The sequence below is a fragment of the Salvelinus sp. IW2-2015 genome, linkage group LG4p (assembly GCF_002910315.2).
Source record: "Salvelinus sp. IW2-2015 linkage group LG4p, ASM291031v2, whole genome shotgun sequence".
Classification (NCBI taxonomy): Eukaryota; Metazoa; Chordata; class Actinopteri; order Salmoniformes; family Salmonidae; genus Salvelinus; species Salvelinus sp. IW2-2015.
In genome coordinates this window covers 17,171,558-17,183,133 of record NC_036841.1, presented here as the reverse complement: position 1 = coordinate 17,183,133, position 11,576 = coordinate 17,171,558, and the positions used below count along the sequence as shown (strand labels likewise).

Here is an 11,576-nt window from a genome sequence, read left to right as displayed (position 1 = left end):
CGCCCAGAGCTGAGCACCCCACATCCAGCACACTGCACACTAGCAGGAAGGGTTTCCAAAACGTTATTAGGTTATGGAAGTGAATTAGGTTGTCCATTAGCTAATGAATTGGATTTCATATTGTGAGCTATGGGAGAACAGCAAATGAAACGAGACTGTTGGTTGCTGGGCCTGTGTGTTGGTGTGTGTGGGTGTGTGTGTGTGGGTGTGTGTGTGTGTGGGTGTGTGTGTGTGTTGTGTTGTGTGGGTGTGTGTGTGTCACAGTAGCAGAGTCAAACAACATTTAAAAATCAACTCAGGGATCGAGAGCCGAGACATTTCCCTAAAACCAATTACAACCAGTTGATGTGAAGTGGCGGTCTTAAGGAGTCACATTAGCACACTAATTAAGTCACTAATGAGCAAACAGCCACAGGACATTGTGGGAGCAGAAGCACTGGGGGAATGAGGGGTTCAGAATGCAAGTGTGCGCGTGTCTGTCTGTCCTTCCGTCTTGTCAAAAAACATTGGAGCCAGACACACGCACATACAGTCATACCCCCCCCCCCCAAACAGACACTCGCACCCACCGTGAAGTCATTGTCGGGGAAGAGGAGCAGCTCTCTGAGGGGGTCTTCCTTCAGCTCATCTCCCAGGTCACAGATAACAGCCTCATAGTCCAGAGGGTCTATCAGCTTTGGTTTGTCCTGCTGGAACACACACACACACACACATTTTACTTGACTAATCCCATAAGTGAAATAAACACTTGGGTACTACTTGGGGGAACACAGATGAGAAAGCGCGGACGCAGGATTCAAATCCCGGTCCAAACACACACACACACACACACACAGAATTGCACAATCAGTCATACATATGATGACTACTGTAACAGTCACACCATGGAATATCCAACATATTCAACTATTAGGTCACACAGAAAAGTATTCTACATCTAGGACTTATCCTGCTGTAACACACTGCGAGACAGACAGACAAGCGCACAGTCAGCGACACCACGCTAACATTTTTCTTCTATACTGTTCTTACAATCCTGACTTATAAACCTCTCTGACCTGCGCTGATACCCAAAACACTCCACAACCACATCATACACTGAGAAAAGTCAGCCAGTCAACAAGTGTTCTTCAAATCGAACGCGAGACAAACGGTGTAGCTGGGCAAATAGTCTAAACCCCAGGACATCTGTTTATCTTTCACTGGACGGGCATGAATCATTTTCTTTGCAAGGCATGGGAGAAGAAAAAAAAAACGAGCTAGAGCTACCACCTCACTTCCTGTGTTTAGACTGTCGCCACTGGATCAGCTACATAAACACCAAGGCTGTGTCCCGAACGGCACCCCATTCCCTACGGACCCTGGCCAAGAGTAGTGCACTATATAGGGGAAGAGGGTGCAATTTGGAACACGGGCCCCAGCCTAGAGGGGCGCGGAAGAGAGGAGTAAAATAGAGGATGAAGTGGGTTACATGACGTGTGCCAAACCAAACCAAAAACATGTCGAGGGAAACCGCTTTACTGGCAGATGGAGATTATATCACATTGACAGTGATCACAACAGCTCAGAAAAACATATTTAAATGGTAGGTTCAACCTATTATTTTTCGTTTCTGGTGCTGAAAAGTATTTCAATGGATTACATCAGGAGATTCAAGCTCTGAAATGACCGTAGGCTGATATAGTACAAAGCCAGACGTTTACAATACGTTTTAGGTTAAGGGTTAGGCTGCACATCTGCACAGCAAATGGTCTCAACAATCCCATCCAGACGGAGCGTTTCACAGAAAGCGAAATGGGACTGCACATGATGAGACGAGGCTATTTCCGTCCTCAAAAGGAAAGCAGTATGTCTTATTCATCCCCGCTAACACAAACTGCGGTCAGAGAAGTGGAAAACTGATGACCTGTGTTCTCTCTGTTGACACGCCCACTGCAGGAGGTTTTCTCCTGCGTTCCCGACCACAAGCCTCGGTTCAGTTAGACCAGGGGTGTATTCTTTAGTGCACATCGTAGCAAAACATTTTTTTAAATGGTTCTTATCGGACAAGTTCAGCTAGGTCCCACACCGTTTGTTTCAGTTTGGTTCCTAGTGAATACGCCCCTGACACGTACGGGAAAGAGGTAGAACCAGGCAGTCAGTAAGGAATAAAAGCATGACAAAGAATGTGACAGAAAAACKAGACTGAAAAACACCCAGAATCATAACAATCTTTGTTGTGAGGAAGGATCTTGTTGTGATTCCACTGTAAAAAAATTACAAATTAAAATGTTTATTTTTATTTTTTATTAACTGTACCCGACGGTAAGAGGGAATTACCACTGAGGACAATTGAATTTGTCAACCTCACAGAAGTATCTACCAAGACAATATCTTTTGCCTGAGTGGCCTGCGGATAGTGGTCCAGCGGTTAGTGCGGCGTACCCACCCCGGGACACACGTTTAGCCAACGCTACCAGTCGGCATGGGTTTCGAATCTGCCTCCCAATCTATCCTACCTTTGATGTCTCCTCTAGCCCTCTTCACTGTCCAATCTCAATATAATAAATAAAACCAACAAAAATATATATCTAATGTCATATTCCTGAAGGTGGTCTTCAGCCGATATTTCCAAATGAACATTTAAACAAATATGAACTTCCCTTTGTGTTTCCGGGTCAGTAGGGATCTTACCTTACAGACGGACCGGTGGGAGGGGCAGAGAAACACATTAACAACAGTCTTTCACACTCAGCATTCATTCACACTGTTGCCAAATCACTTGATCATCCTACTAAGCAGCACTGACTAAACTGTACAGTGGCTTGCGAAAGTATTCACCCACCTTGGCATTTTTCCTATTTTATTGCCTTACAACCTGGAATTAAAATGTATTTTTGGGGGGGTTTGTATCATTTGATTTACACAACATGCCTACCACTTTGAAGATGCAAAATATGTTTCTTGCGAAACAAACAAAAAATAAGACACAAAAACGGAAAACTTGAGCGTGAGTAACTATTTACCCCCCCAAAGTCAATAATACAGTTGAAGTCGGAAGTTTACATACACTTAGGTTGGAGTCATTAAAACTCGTTTCTCAATCACTCCACAAATTTCTTGTTAACAAACTATAGTTTTGGCAAGTCGGTTAGGACATCTACTTTGTGCATGACACAAGTAATTTTTCCAACAATTGTTTACAGACAGATTATTTCACTCATAATTCACTGCATCACAATTCCAGTGGGTCAGAAGTTTACATACACTAACTGTGCCTTTTAACTGTGACTGTGCCTTTTAACAGCTTGGAAAATTCCAGAAAATGATGTGATGGCTTTAGAAGGTTCTGATAGGCTAATTGACATCATTTGAGTCAACTGGCGGTGTACCTGTGGATGTATTTCAAGGCCTACCATCAAACTCAATGAGTCTTTACTTTTGATTTTCCCATGATGTCTAGCAATCAGCCAAGACCTCAGCAAAAAAATTATAGACCTCCACAAGTCTGGTACAAAATTCACCAAACTTATTGTGGGAAGCTTGTGGAAGGCTACCCGAAACGTTTGACCCAAGTTAAACAATTTGAAGGCAATACCACCAAATACTAAATGAGTGTATGTAAACGTCTGACCCACTGGGAATGTGATGAAAGAAATAAAAGCTGAAATAAATAATTCTCTCTACTATTATTCTGACATTTCACATTCTTAAAATAAAGTGGTGATCCTAACTAACCTAAGACAGGGAATTTTTACTTGGATTAAATGCCTGGAATTGTTGGAAAAACTGAGTTTAAATGTATTTGGCAAAGGTGTATGTAAACTTCCGACTTCAACTGTATGTATAGCCACCTTTTGCAGCAATTACAGCTGCAAGTCTCTTGGGGTATGTCTCTATAAGCTTGGCACATCTAGCCACTGGGATTTTTGCCCATTCTTCAAGGCAAAACTGCTCCAGCTCCTTCAAGTTGGATGGGTTCCGCTGGTGTACAGCAATCTTTAAGTCATTCCACAGATTCTCAATTGGATTGAGGTCTGGGCTTTGACTTGGCCATTCCAAGACATTTAAATGTTTCCCCTTAAACCACTCGAGTGTTGCTTTAGCAGTATGCTTAGGCTCATTGTCCTGCTGGAAGGTGAACCTCCGTCCCAGTCTCAAATCTCTGAAAGACAAACAGGTTTCCCTCAAGAATTTCCTTGTATTTAGCGCCATCCATCATTCCTTCAATTCTGACCAGTCCCTGCCGATGAAAAACATACCCACAGCATGATGCTGCCACCACCATGCTTCACTATGGGGATGGTGTTCTCGGGGTGATGAGAGGTGTTGGGTTTGCGCCAGACATAACATTTTCCTTGATGGTCAAAAAGCAAMATTTTTGTCCCCAACCCTGATCTGTACTTCCCCAGGACTTTGTCCCTGACCTGTATGGAGAGCTCCTTGGTCTTTATGGTGCCGCTTGCTTGGTGGTGCCCCTTGCAGACTCTGGGGCCTTTCAGAACAGGTGTATATATACTGAGATCATGTGACACTTAAATAAAGTCCACCTGTGTGCAATCTAACTAATTATGTGACTTCTGAAGGTAATTGGTTGCATTAGATCTTATTTGGTGCTTCATAGCAAAGGGGGTGAATACATATGCACGCACCACTTATCCATTATTTACTTATTTATTTTTTGAACAAGTAATTTTTTTCATTTCACTTCACCAATTTGAACTATTTTGTGTATGTCCATTACATGAAATAATGCAACAAAATAGGAAAAACGCCACGGGAGATGAATACTTTTGCAAGGCACTGTAAATGGCCACTCCACTGGATAGAAACTCCGATACACATAGGGAGCAATACTATGTGTATCGGTTACAGATATCAACACACCGATCAGATAGCCAGTGACTCTCTATTTGACTAACTAGTATTATGCTAAGGCTAGCAATGTCCAACTCCAACCTGAGCCATATCGGTTAGCCTCATATTGACAGACAGATGCGGTGTAGAGTGAAGTTACCGATAGAGACTTGGGTCAGTTTTGCCTTTCACCCACTCATGTTTAAGGTTAGGAATTGGAAGCTGATTCTAGATCTTTACCTAGGTGAACTTCCCCCCAGACGACAAGTGCAACAGAGAGGAAAAGGAAGCCCAGGGCAATAAAAACACAAAGATACGGCACTGCACGAGAGAGACAGCATACATACGACGCTCAGCCGGTTGAAATCGTTCCGCACACGCCTGCTCTTATCCCTGTTCTTCCTTCGGAACGTGATCTTACTCCTGAAACTCATCCTGATTCAAAACAGGAGACTACTGCACACGGATACCGATGACACGGACACCCCTGACATGGGTAGAGACAGGGACACGGACAGGACATGTGTTCCAGCAGGCAGAAGCAGAAGGTCCATTGAAGGGTGTGTGAGACCTGTYGGAGCGGGTGGTGCCCAAGGAGGAAGTAGATGCTTGATGTCACACGGTGACAGAGGAGGTGCAGCAAGGGGAAACTGAAAAAAAAATTCAACCACCAAATCTGTCTCTCTTCCGTTTCTCTCTGAAGCCTCTCTCTATCTCTGTTCTTACTCTCACCACATTTTTGGGTTGGGTTCCCGATGGGGACGCCCATGTGAAAATGTATGCAAGCACTACTATAAGTCACTTTGGATAAAAACATCTGATAAATGTCATTCATTGAATCATCATTATTAGTATAGTGTATTAGATACAGTAGCCATGGTAACATTACAGGGCAATACTTAGTCGTGGAAGTACAGCTCTGTAAGACTGACACTACAGTACGTAGACACGTTGGTCTAGACTAGACTGGCATCTCCCCGCTACGTCACACAAACTGAATTCTTACAAACTGCCATTCTGACACTCTCAGTTATGATCTCGTATCCTTGGTTGCAATCAATGCCACACCCTCTCATTCGCTTTCTTTTCACAAACACGCACGCACACTCACAAGCAGGACCGATACGTGTGCATCCAAACTTCCTTTGTTTGCCAGAGAAGGGGTGCATTTATAAACCAAGACCAATAAGTGCACGCGAGGACACGCATTTACGTTTGAGTTATTTAGCAGACGCTCTTATCCAGAGCGACTTACAGGAGTTAAGTGCCTTGCTCAAGGGCACATCGACATCATTTTCACCTAGTTAGCTCAGAGATTCAAACCAGCAGCCATTCGGTTTCTGGCCCAACGCTCTAAACTTCCAGGCTACCTGCCACCCAAATATACATACACTTTCTTCAGAAAGTACAAGATTTATTCCAAATGTTTTGTTGGACAGCCTGAATTAAAAATGGGTAAGTTTCGGTTGTTGATCATTGCTAGACAACCATTTCCAAGTCTTGCCATAGATTTTCAAGCAGATTTAAGTCAAAACTGTAACTCAGCCACTCAGGACATTCACTGCCTTCTTGGCAAGCAACTCCAGCGTAGATTTGGCCTTTCCCCCTACTGAAAGGTGAATTAATCTCCCAGTGTCTTGTGGAAAGCAGACTGAATCAGGTTTTCCTCTTGGATTTAACCTGTGCTTAGCACCATTCCATTTTTTTTTTAATGCTTAACGATTACAAGCATACCCATAACAAGATGCCACCACTGTGGTTGAAAATATGGAGAGTGGTACTCAGTAATGTGTTGTATTGGATTTGCCTCAAACGTAACACTTTGTATTCAGGACAAAAAGTTAATTACGTTGCCACAGTTTTTGCAGTATTACTTTAGTGCCTTGTTGCAAAGAGGAAGCATGCCTTGGAATATTTTTATTCTATACAGGCTTCCTTCTTTTCACTCTGTTGTGTAGGTTAGTATTGTGGAGTAACTACAATGTTGTTGATCCATCCTCAGTTTTATCCTATCCCAGCCATTAAACTCTAATTGTTTTAAAGTCACCATTGGCCCCTGAGCGGCTTCCTTCCTCTTCGGCAACTGAGTTAGGACGGACGCCTGTATCTTTGTAGTGACTGGATGTATTGATACACCATCCAAAGTGTAATTAATAACTTCACCATGCTGAAAGGGATATTGAATGTCTGCTTTTTTTTTTTTTTTTTTTTTTTTTTTTACTTATCTACCAATAGGTGTCCTTCTTTGCTAGGCATTGGAAAACCTCACTGGTCTGTGTGGTTGAATGTGTTTGAAAGTGACGGGCATTACAGATCATTTTATGTGTGGGGTACAGAGATGAGGTAGTCATTCAAAAATTTTAAACACTATTATTGCACACAGAGTGAGTCTATGCAACTTATTATGTGACTTGTTGAGCAAATTTTTACTCCTGAACATATTTAGGTTTGCCTAAATACTTGAATACTTACTGACTCAAGACATTTCAGCTTTTCATTTGTTATTCATTTGTAAAAGAAATCGAAAAACATAATTGCACTTTGACATTATAGGCTATTGTGTGTAGGCCACTGACAATAGATCTCAATGTTATCAATTTTAAATTCAGGCTGTAACACAACAAAATGTGGAAAAAGTCAAGGTGTGTGAATACTTTCTGAAGCACTGTACATACATACAGTCCCTGTCAAAAGTTTGGACACACCTTCTCATTGTAACGCTCGTCGGAAGGATGAGACCAAGGTGCAGCGTGGTACGTGTTCATGCTTCTTTATTAAAACCGAACACCAAACAAAACAACGAACGTCACGTCTTGAAGGCTACACAGAGCTAACAAAAAACAACATCCCACAACCTAAGGTGGCAAAACATGCTGCCTAAGTATGATTCCCAATCAGAGACAACGATAGACAGCTGTCCCTGATTGAGAACCATACCCGGTCAAAACATAGAAACACAAATCATATAAATAAAGAACATAGAATGCCCACCCAAATCACACCCTGACCAAACCAAATAGAGACATAAAAAAGGCTCTCTAAGGTCAGGGCGTGACACTCATTTAAGGGTTTTTCTTTCTTTTTACTATGTTCTACATTGTAGAATAATAGTGAAGACATCAAAACTACGAAATAACACATATGGAATCATGTAGTAACCAAAAAAGTGTTAAACAAATCAAAATATATTTATATTTGAGATTCTTCAAAGTAGCCACCATTTGCCTTGACAGCTTTGCACACTCTTGACATTCTCTCAACCAGCTTCATGAGGTAGTCACCTGGAATGGGGGGGTAATGTGTCCAAACTTTTGACTGGTACTGTACATACATGCAAGCACGAACGTGCGCACAGTACCCCCCGCCCCCCCATCCACACACACACACTACCCTTGATGAAATTTCATTGCAGAACTGAGAGCTGTCAGCTGCCAACCAGTTTGAGGAACTGGCCCTGTTGCGCCACAGCCTCTGAGCCTTTGTCCCACGCCCTACATAGTGTACTACTGTAATTTTGACCAGGGCTCGTTGAGCTCTGTCAAAAGTAGTGCACTATATAGGGAATAGGGTGCCATTTTGGAAGCAACCTGAGTCTGAGTGCTGTTAACCTGATTACATAAGCTACTGTAAGATCTGTTCATGTTATTGATCATTTAAAAAGAGGAGAAAATGCAATTGATTTTACTCTCTCCATCCATTGGTGGTCAATACAACACCAGGGAAAAGCACCAAAAATACACCACCGTGGCACAAGAGTTTAAAGCTGTAATGCAGCATGACTGACACAAACCAACACATAAGAAGAATGATGCAGATAGGGGTTACAGGAAGAGTCATTGACAGACACTGAATGGGAGAGATGAGACGAGGGTTACATCCAAAATGGCACCCTATTCAATACATAGTGCATTACTTTTGACGAGGGCCCATAGGGACTCTAGACAAAAGTAGTGCACTATATAGGGAATAATAGGGTGCCATTTGGGACACACACCCAGCTCAACAACTCTCCAGGCATATGTTAGTATAGGGCTATTGCCATTAGATTTCAGTCACGTTTTGATGCCAAAACATTCAGGAGATAAAGGTGCTCAAAATTGACCCATTTTGCATACCTCACCTACAATGAGACTGCCACGTCTTCATCACTATCACGCCTACTCTCGCTCCGGCGCTTCGACTCTACTAACCACCGGTCCTGGCATCGTCATTACGCACACCTGCTCCCCATCGTTACACACACCTGGACCTCATCACCATGATTAATCTCCCTTTATGTAGCCCTCAGGAGCCTCAGTCATCAGGCCGTTTTGGTTTTGGTCACGTTCAGTACGCTTCTCCTGTTATTGTTTATCTGCCTTTCTTATCACTAAACTCACCTTCTGCACCTGCTTCCTGACTCCAAGCATATAGAGAAGCTGTCAAAAGTTTGGACACACCTACTCATTCAAGGATTTTTTATATATTTTTTACCATTTTCTACAGTGTAGAATAATAGTGAAGACATCAAAACTATGTAATAACACATATGGAATCATGTAGTAACCAATAAAGTGTTAAACAAATTAAAATATATTTTGGATTTTAGATTCTTCAAAGTAGCCACCTTTTGATGACAGTTTTGAAACTCTTGGCATTCTCTCAACCAGCTTCACCTTGAATGCTTTTCCAAAAGTCTTGAAGGAGTTCCAACATATGCTGAGCACTTGTTGGCTGCTTTTCCTTCACTCTGCGGTCCAACTCATCCCAAACCATCTCAATTGGGTTGAGGTCGTGTGATTGTGGAGGCCAGGTCATCTGATAAAGCACTCCATCACTCTCCTTCTTGATCAAATAACCCTTACACAGCCTGGAGGTGTGTTGGGTCATTGTCCTGTTGAAAAACAAATGATAGTCCTACTAAGCCAAACCAGATGGGATGGTGTATCACTGCAGAATGCTGTGGTAGCCATGCAGGTTAAGTGTTCCTTGAATTCTAAATAAATCACAGTTTCACCTGGAAAGCACCCCCACACCATCACACCTCATCCTCCATGCTTCACGGTGGGAACCACACATGCGGAGATCATCCGTTCACCTACTCTGCGTCTCACAAAGACATGGCGGTTGGAACCAAGAATCTCAAATTGGACTCATCAGACCAAAGGACAGATTTCCACCGGCCTAATGTCCATTGCTCGTATTTCTTTGCCCAAGCAAGTCTCTTCTTCTTATTGGTGTCCTTTAGTAGTGGTTTCTTCGCAGCAATTTGACCATGAAGGCCTGATTCATGCAGTCTCCTCTGAACAGTTGATGTTGAGGTGTGTCTGTTACTTGAAAGCTGTGAAGCATTTATTTGGGCTGCAATTTCTGAGGCTGGTAACTCTAATGAACTTATCCTCTGCAGCAGAGGTAACTCTGGGTCTTCCTTTCCTGTGGCAGTCCTCATGAGAGCCAGTTTCATCATAGCACTTGATGGTTTTTGGGACTGCACTTGAAGAAACTTTCAAAGTTCTTGACATTTTCCAGATTGACTGACCTTCATGTCTTAAAGTAATGATGGACTGTTGTTTTTCTTTGCTTATTTAATATGTTCTTGTCATAATATGGACTTGGTCTTTTACCAAATAGGGCTATCTTCTGTATACCACTCGTACCTTGTCACAACACAACTGATTGGCTCAAACGCATTAAGAAGGAAATAAATTCCACAAATGAACTTTGAATAATTCACACCTATTAATTGAAATGCATTCCATGTGATTACCTCATGAAGCTGGTTGAGAGAATGCCAAGAGTTTGCAAAGCTGTCATCAAGGGAAAGGGTGGCTACTTTGAAGAATCTCAAATATAAAATATATTTTGATTTGTTTAACACTTGTTAGGTTTCTACATGATTCCATGTGTTATTTCATAGTTTTGATGTCTTCTTCGTGATCGGTGTCCCTTCCACAGGGCTGTTGAGCTAACATAGGCTAATGCGATTAACATGAGGTTGTAAGTWAAAAAAAAAATTCCCAGGACATAGACATATCTGATATTGGCAGAAAGCTTAAGTTCTTGTTAATCTAGCTTCACTGTCCAATTTACAGTAGCTATTACAGTGAAATAATACCATGCTATTGTTTGAGTAGAGTGCACAATTTTGAACATGCAAAGTTATTCATAAACAAATTAGGCACATTTGGGTAGTCTTGATACAAAATTTTGAACAGAAATGCAATAGTTCATTGGATATAACAATTTGCACATACACTGATGCCATCTAGTGGCCAAAATCTAAATTGCACCTGAGCAGGAATAATACATTATGGCCTTTGTCTTGCATTTCAAAGATGGTACAAAAAAAATACAAAAGAACGATTGTTTTTCTCTTTGTATTATCTTTACCAGATCTATTGTGTTATATTCTACTATATTAATTTCACATTTCCATAAACTTAAAAGTGTTTCCTTTCAAATGGTACCAAGAATATGCATATCCTTGCTTCAGGGCCTGAGCTACAGGCAGTTAGGTATGGTTATGTCATTTTAGGCAAATATTGAAAAAAAGGGGATAATCCTTAAGAAGGTGTAGAAAATAGTAAAAATAAGAAAAACCCTGGAATCTGTAGGTGTGTCCAAACTTGACTGGTACTGTATGTTACAATCACTAAAAAGATAAAYGGTTGAGTTTGATATCACTTGAACGCTTACAAATMAGGGTTGTAAAGCTATTTTATAATTTCTAGATTTTTTTACAAAACATTTGTATTTTTTTT

The 11,576-nt window shown here is 41.6% G+C and overlaps 1 pseudogene; it reads right to left on the bottom strand.

The window, feature by feature from the left end:
- Window positions 1–11,576, bottom strand: part of LOC111957373 (dedicator of cytokinesis protein 10-like) — a 130,436-nt pseudogene that overhangs the window by 107,885 nt on the left and 10,975 nt on the right.